The sequence below is a fragment of the Myotis brandtii genome, unplaced genomic scaffold (assembly GCF_000412655.1).
Source record: "Myotis brandtii unplaced genomic scaffold, ASM41265v1 scaffold114, whole genome shotgun sequence".
NCBI classification, from domain to species: domain Eukaryota; kingdom Metazoa; phylum Chordata; class Mammalia; order Chiroptera; family Vespertilionidae; genus Myotis; species Myotis brandtii.
The window spans coordinates 216,988-227,722 of NW_005353927.1; the positions used below are offsets into that span (position 1 = coordinate 216,988).

Consider the following 10,735-nt stretch of genomic DNA (forward strand, 5'->3'; position numbering starts at 1 on the left):
CATCGAAGTCTAGAGGTGAAGTGGCATGTGGTCTGTGGCTGATTGACAAGAGGTTCAGAAAAGAATTATATATAAACACTAGAGGCCTGGTGCACGAAATTCGTGCACTCAGGGGGGGTCCCTCAGCCCGGCCTGTGCCCTCTTGCAGTCCAGGAGCCTTCGGGGGATGTCCAACTGATGGCTTAGGCCCGCTCCCTGGGAAGCGGGCCTAAGCCATCAGTTGGACATCTTTAGCACTGCCATGGAGGCAGGAGAGGCTCCCGCCACCGCTGCTGTGCTCGCCAGCCATGAGCCTGGCTCAAGGCTTCTGGCTGAGCAGTGCTCCCACTGTGGGAGTGCACTGACCACCGGATGGGAAGTAATGCATAGTCAGACTGTTCTCAGCTCCTCCTTGCAGCGTGTCTGAACGCAGACTTCCTCTTCGACCACTGCTGGGCAACCCGGACGTGCCATTGGCTGGCCAAGTACTTCAAGACGTGCGCAGCGGGTGACGACGGCTCGGAAGAAAATCCTGGAGACAGAAACAGAGCACCTTTAAGAAAGGCGGCATCACGACAGCACGAAGAATGAGATCTTGAAAAGCAACAACTCAGCCTGGCCGGGTGGCTCAGCTGGTTGGCTCATCGTCCTATACACCAAGGTGGCGGGGTCAGTCTCCGGGTGGAGGCAACCAATCAATGTTTCTCTCTCACACCATTGTTTCTCTCTCTCTCTCTCTCTCTCTCTCCCTCCCTCTCTCTAAATCAGTGATTCCCAAAGTGGGCGCTAGCGCCCCCTGGTGGGCGCTGCAGCGATCCAGGGGGGCGGTGATGGCCACAGGTGCATTTGTTTTAACTTTTTTTGTATTACCTTTCTATTCTGAGTTCAATAAATAGTTTCATAATTTCAAACTTCAATGTTTCTAATTTACACCTTTCTTTACTATATTTTACGAAAAAGGTAGAAACATTAATACATATATCTTTCTGTTTAATTGCTATTAAAATTTAAAAAAAATTAATTTCCAGGGGGCGCTGAGTAATATTTTTTCTGGAAAGGGGCGGTAGGCCAAATAAGTTTGGGAACCACTGGTCTAGAGAATGTGCCAGACGCCACACTGTCACCAGTAGGAGATGCCCCCTATGTGAAAATAAACCAAGTGTGTCTCTATTATTAACTGACCCCTTCTCCACTGTCTTCTTCCTAAACAAAAATATTGCTGCTGCCAGCCTACCTTTTAACAGGTAGAGGGCTCCCTCCTGTGGGCAAGTAGCTGAAACAGTTTCCATGGCAACAAACTCCAAATCCTGACATCCAACACTGGTTGAGAAACCTCAAAATTATATTAGAAGAAAATAGAATCTGAGAAATAGTAAAGTGGACCTGAGAACCTTGACAGGAATCAAACCTGGGACCCCTCAGTCCGCAGGCCGACGCTCTATCCACTGAGCCAAACCAGCTGGGTCCAGTGTTTCATTTCTAACATCCTTCCCCAACAAATGGAGCCAGGGCTCCTTGGAGAAATGACTGATTCTAGGAACGGAGCAGGAAATACACAAGATGTGTCTGGAACGTCTTATAGTACTGGAAAAATAAGAAAGCGCTAAACCACACACACACACACACACACACACACACACACACACACACAGGATGAGGGTGTGTCCAATGATACAGGAGCCAACCGAAAGAGTATCCCACGGTCAAAGCCAGAACAATTTGAGCAACAAAATAAACACTGTGCCCTGGATTATAACCCATAGCGTAAAATAAACATCCAAAGCTGATTAAAAAAAATTGGAGTGATTGAATAAGTAAACAAATGGGGAGAACAGACAGATTTCCTGTGCTGAGAATTTCCAAATAATTGATGCAGACAGCACTCTCTCAAGGAGAGGAAGCCCAATGCTCCACTTTAAAGCATGGACTGTACAGAGTAGTACAGTGGGGGGAGTGGTACAGTGGGGGGAGTAGTACAGTGAGGGGAGTAGTACTGTGGGGGGAGTAGTACAGTGAGAGGAGTAGTACTGTGGGGGGAGTAGTACAGTGAGAGGAGTAGTACAGTGAGGGGAGTAGTACTGTGGGGGGAGTAGTACAGTGAGAGGAGTAGTACAGTGAGGGGAGTAGTACTGTGGGGGGAGTAGTACAGTGAGAGGAGTAGTACAGTGAGGGGAGTAGTACTGTGGGGGGAGTAGTACAGTGAGAGGAGTAGTACAGTGAGGGGAGTAGTACTGTGGGGGGAGTAGTACAGTGAGAGGAGTAGTACAGTGAGGGGAGTAGTACTGTGGGGGGAGTAGTACAGTGAGAGGAGTAGTACAGTGAGGGGAGTAGTACTGTGGGGGGAGTAGTACAGTGAGAGGAGTAGTACAGTGAGGGGAGTAGTACTGTGGGGGGAGTAGTACAGTGAGAGGAGTAGTACAGTGAGGGGAGTAGTACTGTGGGGGGAGTAGTACAGTGAGAGGAGTAGTACAGTGAGGGGAGTAGTACTGTGGGGGGAGTAGTACAGTGAGAGGAGTAGTACAGTGAGGGGAGTAGTACTGTGGGGGGAGTAGTACAGTGAGAGGAGTAGTACAGTGAGGGGAGTAGTACTGTGGGGGGAGTAGTACAGTGAGAGGAGTAGTACAGTGAGGGGAGTAGTACTGTGGGGGGAGTAGTACAGTGAGAGGAGTAGTACAGTGAGGGGAGTAGTACTGTGGGGGGAGTAGTACAGTGAGAGGAGTAGTACAGTGAGGGGAGTAGTACTGTGGGGGGAGTAGTACAGTGAGAGGAGTAGTACAGTGAGGGGAGTAGTACTGTGGGGGGAGTAGTACAGTGAGAGGAGTAGTACAGTGAGGGGAGTAGTACTGTGGGGGGAGTAGTACAGTGAGAGGAGTAGTACAGTGAGGGGAGTAGTACTGTGGGGGGAGTAGTACAGTGAGAGGAGTAGTACAGTGAGGGGAGTAGTACTGTGGGGGGAGTAGTACAGTGAGAGGAGTAGTACAGTGAGGGGAGTAGTACTGTGGGGGGAGTAGTACAGTGAGAGGAGTAGTACAGTGAGGGGAGTAGTACTGTGGGGGGAGTAGTACAGTGAGAGGAGTAGTACAGTGAGGGGAGTAGTACTGTGGGGGGAGTAGTACAGTGAGAGGAGTAGTACAGTGAGGGGAGTAGTACTGTGGGGGGAGTAGTACAGTGAGAGGAGTAGTACAGTGAGGGGAGTAGTACTGTGGGGGGAGTAGTACAGTGAGAGGAGTAGTACAGTGAGGGGAGTAGTACTGTGGGGGGAGTAGTACAGTGAGAGGAGTAGTACAGTGAGGGGAGTAGTACTGTGGGGGGAGTAGTACAGTGAGAGGAGTAGTACAGTGAGGGGAGTAGTACTGTGGGGGGAGTAGTACAGTGAGAGGAGTAGTACAGTGAGGGGAGTAGTACTGTGGGGGGAGTAGTACAGTGAGAGGAGTAGTACAGTGAGGGGAGTAGTACTGTGGGGGGAGTAGTACAGTGAGAGGAGTAGTACAGTGAGGGGAGTAGTACTGTGGGGGGAGTAGTACAGTGAGAGGAGTAGTACAGTGAGGGGAGTAGTACTGTGGGGGGAGTAGTACAGTGAGAGGAGTAGTACAGTGAGGGGAGTAGTACTGTGGGGGGAGTAGTACAGTGAGAGGAGTAGTACAGTGAGGGGAGTAGTACTGTGGGGGGAGTAGTACAGTGAGAGGAGTAGTACAGTGAGGGGAGTAGTACTGTGGGGGGAGTAGTACAGTGAGAGGAGTAGTACAGTGAGGGGAGTAGTACTGTGGGGGGAGTAGTACAGTGAGAGGAGTAGTACAGTGAGGGGAGTAGTACTGTGGGGGGAGTAGTACAGTGAGAGGAGTAGTACAGTGAGGGGAGTAGTACTGTGGGGGGAGTAGTACAGTGAGAGGAGTAGTACAGTGAGGGGAGTAGTACTGTGGGGGGAGTAGTACAGTGAGAGGAGTAGTACAGTGAGGGGAGTAGTACTGTGGGGGGAGTAGTACAGTGAGAGGAGTAGTACAGTGAGGGGAGTAGTACTGTGGGGGGAGTAGTACAGTGAGAGGAGTAGTACAGTGAGGGGAGTAGTACTGTGGGGGGAGTAGTACAGTGAGAGGAGTAGTACAGTGAGGGGAGTAGTACTGTGGGGGGAGTAGTACAGTGAGAGGAGTAGTACAGTGAGGGGAGTAGTACTGTGGGGGGAGTAGTACAGTGAGAGGAGTAGTACAGTGAGGGGAGTAGTACTGTGGGGGGAGTAGTACAGTGAGAGGAGTAGTACAGTGAGGGGAGTAGTACTGTGGGGGGAGTAGTACAGTGAGAGGAGTAGTACAGTGAGGGGAGTAGTACTGTGGGGGGAGTAGTACAGTGAGAGGAGTAGTACAGTGAGGGGAGTAGTACTGTGGGGGGAGTAGTACAGTGAGAGGAGTAGTACAGTGAGGGGAGTAGTACTGTGGGGGGAGTAGTACAGTGAGAGGAGTAGTACAGTGAGGGGAGTAGTACTGTGGGGGGAGTAGTACAGTGAGAGGAGTAGTACAGTGAGGGGAGTAGTACTGTGGGGGGAGTAGTACAGTGAGAGGAGTAGTACAGTGAGGGGAGTAGTACTGTGGGGGGAGTAGTACAGTGAGAGGAGTAGTACAGTGAGGGGAGTAGTACTGTGGGGGGAGTAGTACAGTGAGAGGAGTAGTACAGTGAGGGGAGTAGTACTGTGGGGGGAGTAGTACAGTGAGAGGAGTAGTACAGTGAGGGGAGTAGTACTGTGGGGGGAGTAGTACAGTGAGAGGAGTAGTACAGTGAGGGGAGTAGTACTGTGGGGGGAGTAGTACAGTGAGAGGAGTAGTACAGTGAGGGGAGTAGTACTGTGGGGGGAGTAGTACAGTGAGAGGAGTAGTACAGTGAGGGGAGTAGTACTGTGGGGGGAGTAGTACAGTGAGAGGAGTAGTACAGTGAGGGGAGTAGTACTGTGGGGGGAGTAGTACAGTGAGAGGAGTAGTACAGTGAGGGGAGTAGTACTGTGGGGGGAGTAGTACAGTGAGAGGAGTAGTACAGTGAGGGGAGTAGTACTGTGGGGGGAGTAGTACAGTGAGAGGAGTAGTACAGTGAGGGGAGTAGTACTGTGGGGGGAGTAGTACAGTGAGAGGAGTAGTACAGTGAGGGGAGTAGTACTGTGGGGGGAGTAGTACAGTGAGAGGAGTAGTACAGTGAGGGGAGTAGTACTGTGGGGGGAGTAGTACAGTGAGAGGAGTAGTACAGTGAGGGGAGTAGTACTGTGGGGGGAGTAGTACAGTGAGAGGAGTAGTACAGTGAGGGGAGTAGTACTGTGGGGGGAGTAGTACAGTGAGAGGAGTAGTACAGTGAGGGGAGTAGTACTGTGGGGGGAGTAGTACAGTGAGAGGAGTAGTACAGTGAGGGGAGTAGTACTGTGGGGGGAGTAGTACAGTGAGAGGAGTAGTACAGTGAGGGGAGTAGTACTGTGGGGGGAGTAGTACAGTGAGAGGAGTAGTACAGTGAGGGGAGTAGTACTGTGGGGGGAGTAGTACAGTGAGAGGAGTAGTACAGTGAGGGGAGTAGTACTGTGGGGGGAGTAGTACAGTGAGAGGAGTAGTACAGTGAGGGGAGTAGTACTGTGGGGGGAGTAGTACAGTGAGAGGAGTAGTACAGTGAGGGGAGTAGTACTGTGGGGGGAGTAGTACAGTGAGAGGAGTAGTACAGTGAGGGGAGTAGTACTGTGGGGGGAGTAGTACAGTGAGAGGAGTAGTACAGTGAGGGGAGTAGTACTGTGGGGGGAGTAGTACAGTGAGAGGAGTAGTACAGTGAGGGGAGTAGTACTGTGGGGGGAGTAGTACAGTGAGAGGAGTAGTACAGTGAGGGGAGTAGTACTGTGGGGGGAGTAGTACAGTGAGAGGAGTAGTACAGTGAGGGGAGTAGTACTGTGGGGGGAGTAGTACAGTGAGAGGAGTAGTACAGTGAGGGGAGTAGTACTGTGGGGGGAGTAGTACAGTGAGAGGAGTAGTACAGTGAGGGGAGTAGTACTGTGGGGGGAGTAGTACAGTGAGAGGAGTAGTACAGTGAGGGGAGTAGTACTGTGGGGGGAGTAGTACAGTGAGAGGAGTAGTACAGTGAGGGGAGTAGTACTGTGGGGGGAGTAGTACAGTGAGAGGAGTAGTACAGTGAGGGGAGTAGTACTGTGGGGGGAGTAGTACAGTGAGAGGAGTAGTACAGTGAGGGGAGTAGTACTGTGGGGGGAGTAGTACAGTGAGAGGAGTAGTACAGTGAGGGGAGTAGTACTGTGGGGGGAGTAGTACAGTGAGAGGAGTAGTACAGTGAGGGGAGTAGTACTGTGGGGGGAGTAGTACAGTGAGAGGAGTAGTACAGTGAGGGGAGTAGTACTGTGGGGGGAGTAGTACAGTGAGAGGAGTAGTACAGTGAGGGGAGTAGTACTGTGGGGGGAGTAGTACAGTGAGAGGAGTAGTACAGTGAGGGGAGTAGTACTGTGGGGGGAGTAGTACAGTGAGAGGAGTAGTACAGTGAGGGGAGTAGTACTGTGGGGGGAGTAGTACAGTGAGAGGAGTAGTACAGTGAGGGGAGTAGTACTGTGGGGGGAGTAGTACAGTGAGAGGAGTAGTACAGTGAGGGGAGTAGTACTGTGGGGGGAGTAGTACAGTGAGAGGAGTAGTACAGTGAGGGGAGTAGTACTGTGGGGGGAGTAGTACAGTGAGAGGAGTAGTACAGTGAGGGGAGTAGTACTGTGGGGGGAGTAGTACAGTGAGAGGAGTAGTACAGTGAGGGGAGTAGTACTGTGGGGGGAGTAGTACAGTGAGAGGAGTAGTACAGTGAGGGGAGTAGTACTGTGGGGGGAGTAGTACAGTGAGAGGAGTAGTACAGTGAGGGGAGTAGTACTGTGGGGGGAGTAGTACAGTGAGAGGAGTAGTACAGTGAGGGGAGTAGTACTGTGGGGGGAGTAGTACAGTGAGAGGAGTAGTACAGTGAGGGGAGTAGTACTGTGGGGGGAGTAGTACAGTGAGAGGAGTAGTACAGTGAGGGGAGTAGTACTGTGGGGGGAGTAGTACAGTGAGAGGAGTAGTACAGTGAGGGGAGTAGTACTGTGGGGGGAGTAGTACAGTGAGAGGAGTAGTACAGTGAGGGGAGTAGTACTGTGGGGGGAGTAGTACAGTGAGAGGAGTAGTACAGTGAGGGGAGTAGTACTGTGGGGGGAGTAGTACAGTGAGAGGAGTAGTACAGTGAGGGGAGTAGTACTGTGGGGGGAGTAGTACAGTGAGAGGAGTAGTACAGTGAGGGGAGTAGTACTGTGGGGGGAGTAGTACAGTGAGAGGAGTAGTACAGTGAGGGGAGTAGTACTGTGGGGGGAGTAGTACAGTGAGAGGAGTAGTACAGTGAGGGGAGTAGTACTGTGGGGGGAGTAGTACAGTGAGAGGAGTAGTACAGTGAGGGGAGTAGTACTGTGGGGGGAGTAGTACAGTGAGAGGAGTAGTACAGTGAGGGGAGTAGTACTGTGGGGGGAGTAGTACAGTGAGAGGAGTAGTACAGTGAGGGGAGTAGTACTGTGGGGGGAGTAGTACAGTGAGAGGAGTAGTACTGTGGGGGGAGTAGTATAGTGAGAGGAGTAGTACAGTGGGGGGAGTAGTACAGTGGGGGGAGTGGTACAGTGGGGGGTGGAGTAACCTTACACTGAAGAAGTCTGATAAATACAATGATCAAGGCGAACAGTATGGGGATAAGTCACGTTGATGGGATGTACCCTTCATATCCCTATGAGAACGACACTTTATCTCTGTCTTCCCCTGAAAACTATAATCCCAGTCTAATCAGGAGAAAAACATCAGACAGACACCACATGGGAGACATTCTACAACACGCGTGTCAAACTCAAAGGCTAACACGGGCCAAATAAACCAGGTGTAAGTGTCTGTGGGGCCGCAAAAAAACAAAAGCTTCAATCTTCATGGAAACGTAGGTTTATTTCGATAGAGACATGCTGAAGACAAAGGGCTGAAACAAATGAGTCATCGTTAACATAAAATAATAGAATGTTGTAATAAAAATTAATATTTTTTCTTGAACATGAACTTACCAGACACTGAATCACTGCACAAATTAATAAGTGTCATGCAAATAAACCTATTTCTCTTGTTCTCCGAAAGCGAAATATTTCCTGCTGCGCACACCGAACAAGTCAGCCCAAGACAAATGACGTGGCCATCGGCTGCTACAATATTCGCTGCTGGTATTAGTGAGAGAAATGGTGCGCCTGCGCACAAGGCACATAAGGGAAACGAATGCAACGCGATTGGAGTCATCAGTCATTAGCAAACGTTGTCCTTCGCTATTAATAATTATGTATAACAGGATATTGTAAAAATGAAGTTACAAAATTTTTATTAAAACGTTCCTTACCGTTTTGTTGGCTGGGCCGCAAAAGTATTCGTTGTGGGCGGAGAGTTTGACACGCTTGCTCTACAAAGCACTTGACCAGCTCTCCTCGGAACCGCCAAGGTCGTCAGAACAAGAAAGCCTGAGAGACGGTCAGAGTCCACGGGCCACCAAGGTGACGTGGTGACGAAGTGTCAGGTGACATCCGGATGTAACCCTGGAACAGAAAAAGGACGTCGGACAAAAACTAAAAAATGGGTGTCGGTTAACAATAATGTCTCAATCGCGGTTCACTGGTGGTAACAAATGTACCGTATTCATGTAAAAAGTCAAGAACAGAGGAAGCCGGGTGTGGGGTATGTGGAAACTTCTGTTCTATGTTTGCAACTGTTCTGAAATCTAAAGCTATTCTCAAATACGAAGCTTATTTTTAAATACGGAGGAAAATGGGATACTAAGAACAACACTCACAAGAAATTCAAAAGAAGACGCCGTTTGAACAAAGGCTTGAGGCGAAGGAGGGAAAGGCCAGGTGGCTGTTATGGAGAGAGGATCCAAGAAGAGGAGGCAAGACAAAGGCCCGAGGCAGGAACCAGCCACAGCGGCCAAGGAGCAGCAAAGAGGCCGGTGTGGCCGGAACAGAGAGAGCAGGGGGGAGAGCGTTAGGAGGTCAGGTTAGAGGAGTAGCGCCCTCGCCAGACGGTGGGGTCTCAACAGGTCGGAGTGTTGGCAATGGTGTCTGTCCAGCTGGTAGATATGAAATGGTATGTTGTCGTTTTAACTGGAACTTCCCTGATGATCATGGGGTTGAGCATGCGTTTATGGGTCATTCCTAAAGCTCAGAAGATCTGAAGTCACTACCAAGACTTTTGCTGGGCTGCAGCCTGGGACAACCAGAGGCCCAGGGAGTCCCCTGTAAGGTCACTAAGAGCATCTTCCGACTCGGAAAAGAAGGGTCTTTGGGACTAGCGTCACCGGATTGAGCAGATTGAAATACAGGACTTCAGTTAAATTTGAATTTCTGATGAACAGCAAAAATATGTCTTTCAGGGTAAGAGTGTCCCATGCAACTTTTTTAAAAATATTTTTTATTGATTTTTTTACAGAGGAAGGGAGAGGGATAGAGAGTTAGAAATATCGATGAGAGAGAAACATCGATCAGCTGCCTCCTGCACGCCCCCCACTGGGGATGTGCCCGCAACCAAGGTACATGCCCTTGACCGGAATCGAACCTGGGACCTTTCAGTCCGCAGGCCGACGCTCTATCCACTGAGCCAAACCGGCCAGGGCACGCCATTCCTTCTTTGCTTCTCCCCGGGTCCGCTTCATGCCCCCCTCCGGGGTGGGGCCGTGGCCACAGAGAGCTCTGGACTGGTCCCTCCGCAGCCTGGCCACCAGCCACAAGCAAAAGGACTCGTGCGCCCAAAATCCAGATGCAAACACTGAGGGAAAGGCTCTCACGGACTCCGAGTGGGACATATGATTGGCCCCGCCTGACTCACTAGCCCACCCCTCAGCCAATCACGGCGAGGAGAGGAGGGGCACGTAAGCGAATAGCAGCTCCTGTTCTAAATAAGGGGCGTTTCTGAGCTCCAATAAACGAATGATCTTGGCTAACCTTATCATTAGTTATTTTTCCTCTTATTGCTGGAAACTTGGAGGAAGGAATGAGAGATTCAGGTTGGTCTATGACAGGAAAGTGGTTGGAAAGTGTGGTCTCCAAAGCCCAGCTAAGCGCAAGCCCCTGCATACAGCAGGCGCCCAATTCATGCTTATTGCATGATCGGCTGAATTAATCCCCTGTTCCTAAAGGCTGTTCTGGGACGGCCCCAGTTTCGTAGATCAGGAGCGAAGCGGGGAAAGGGGTCCCCACGCCCGTGGAGGGCATCTCGGGGCGCAGACACCTGCCCGCGGAGTGGGACGGGGAGGGGAAGACAAAACCTCGAAGCCCCCTGCACCTCTCCGGGCCCAGTTGGGGGCGGGGTTTAAGGCCACAGCATTTTGGGTTGCACCATCTCCCACCTGCTAGAGGGGGGATCCGAGAAGGTCCCAGCACCTTCCACCGGTCGTTTACCACTCTAGCCACAAAGACGATGTATTTGCCTCCCTAGCAGCCACGCAGCTTCACCCTTCACCTCTTTCCGCCTCACCCGCTCCACGCGGCCACACATTGCAGGTTCCACCCCCCCCCCGCCACCACGCAGTGGCTCTTCCCAGTTTGACGCATTGCAGGGAAGGTCGGACCAATCGCCGCTACGCTCTCATTTCCGCCGTGGCCCGGACCCAATAGCGGCGCGGCTCTCACAGGGACGCCTAACGCGCAGCCCACCGTGCCCCTCCGCCGGGAAGGCTTGGGGAGGGGAACAGGGGGCGGGGCGCGCGGCGACGGAAA

At 51.4% G+C, this 10,735-nt stretch overlaps 1 long non-coding RNA gene across 3 annotated transcripts; it reads right to left on the minus strand.

The window, feature by feature from the left end:
- Positions 1–357: 357 nt before the first annotated feature.
- On the minus strand, positions 358–10,538 carry LOC102244461. Of its 3 annotated transcripts, none has more exons than XR_001364158.1 (3): positions 10,479–10,538; positions 8,368–8,560; positions 358–511 (listed from the first exon to the last, which is right to left on the minus strand). It is a non-coding gene; the product is annotated as an uncharacterized LOC102244461 (long non-coding RNA). The 3 variants fall into 3 exon arrangements; XR_001364157.1 differs by lacking the exon at positions 10,479–10,538 and adding an exon at positions 10,366–10,472; XR_313095.2 differs by lacking the exon at positions 10,479–10,538 and adding an exon at positions 9,962–10,354.
- Between the last annotated feature and the right edge of the window lie 197 nt (positions 10,539–10,735).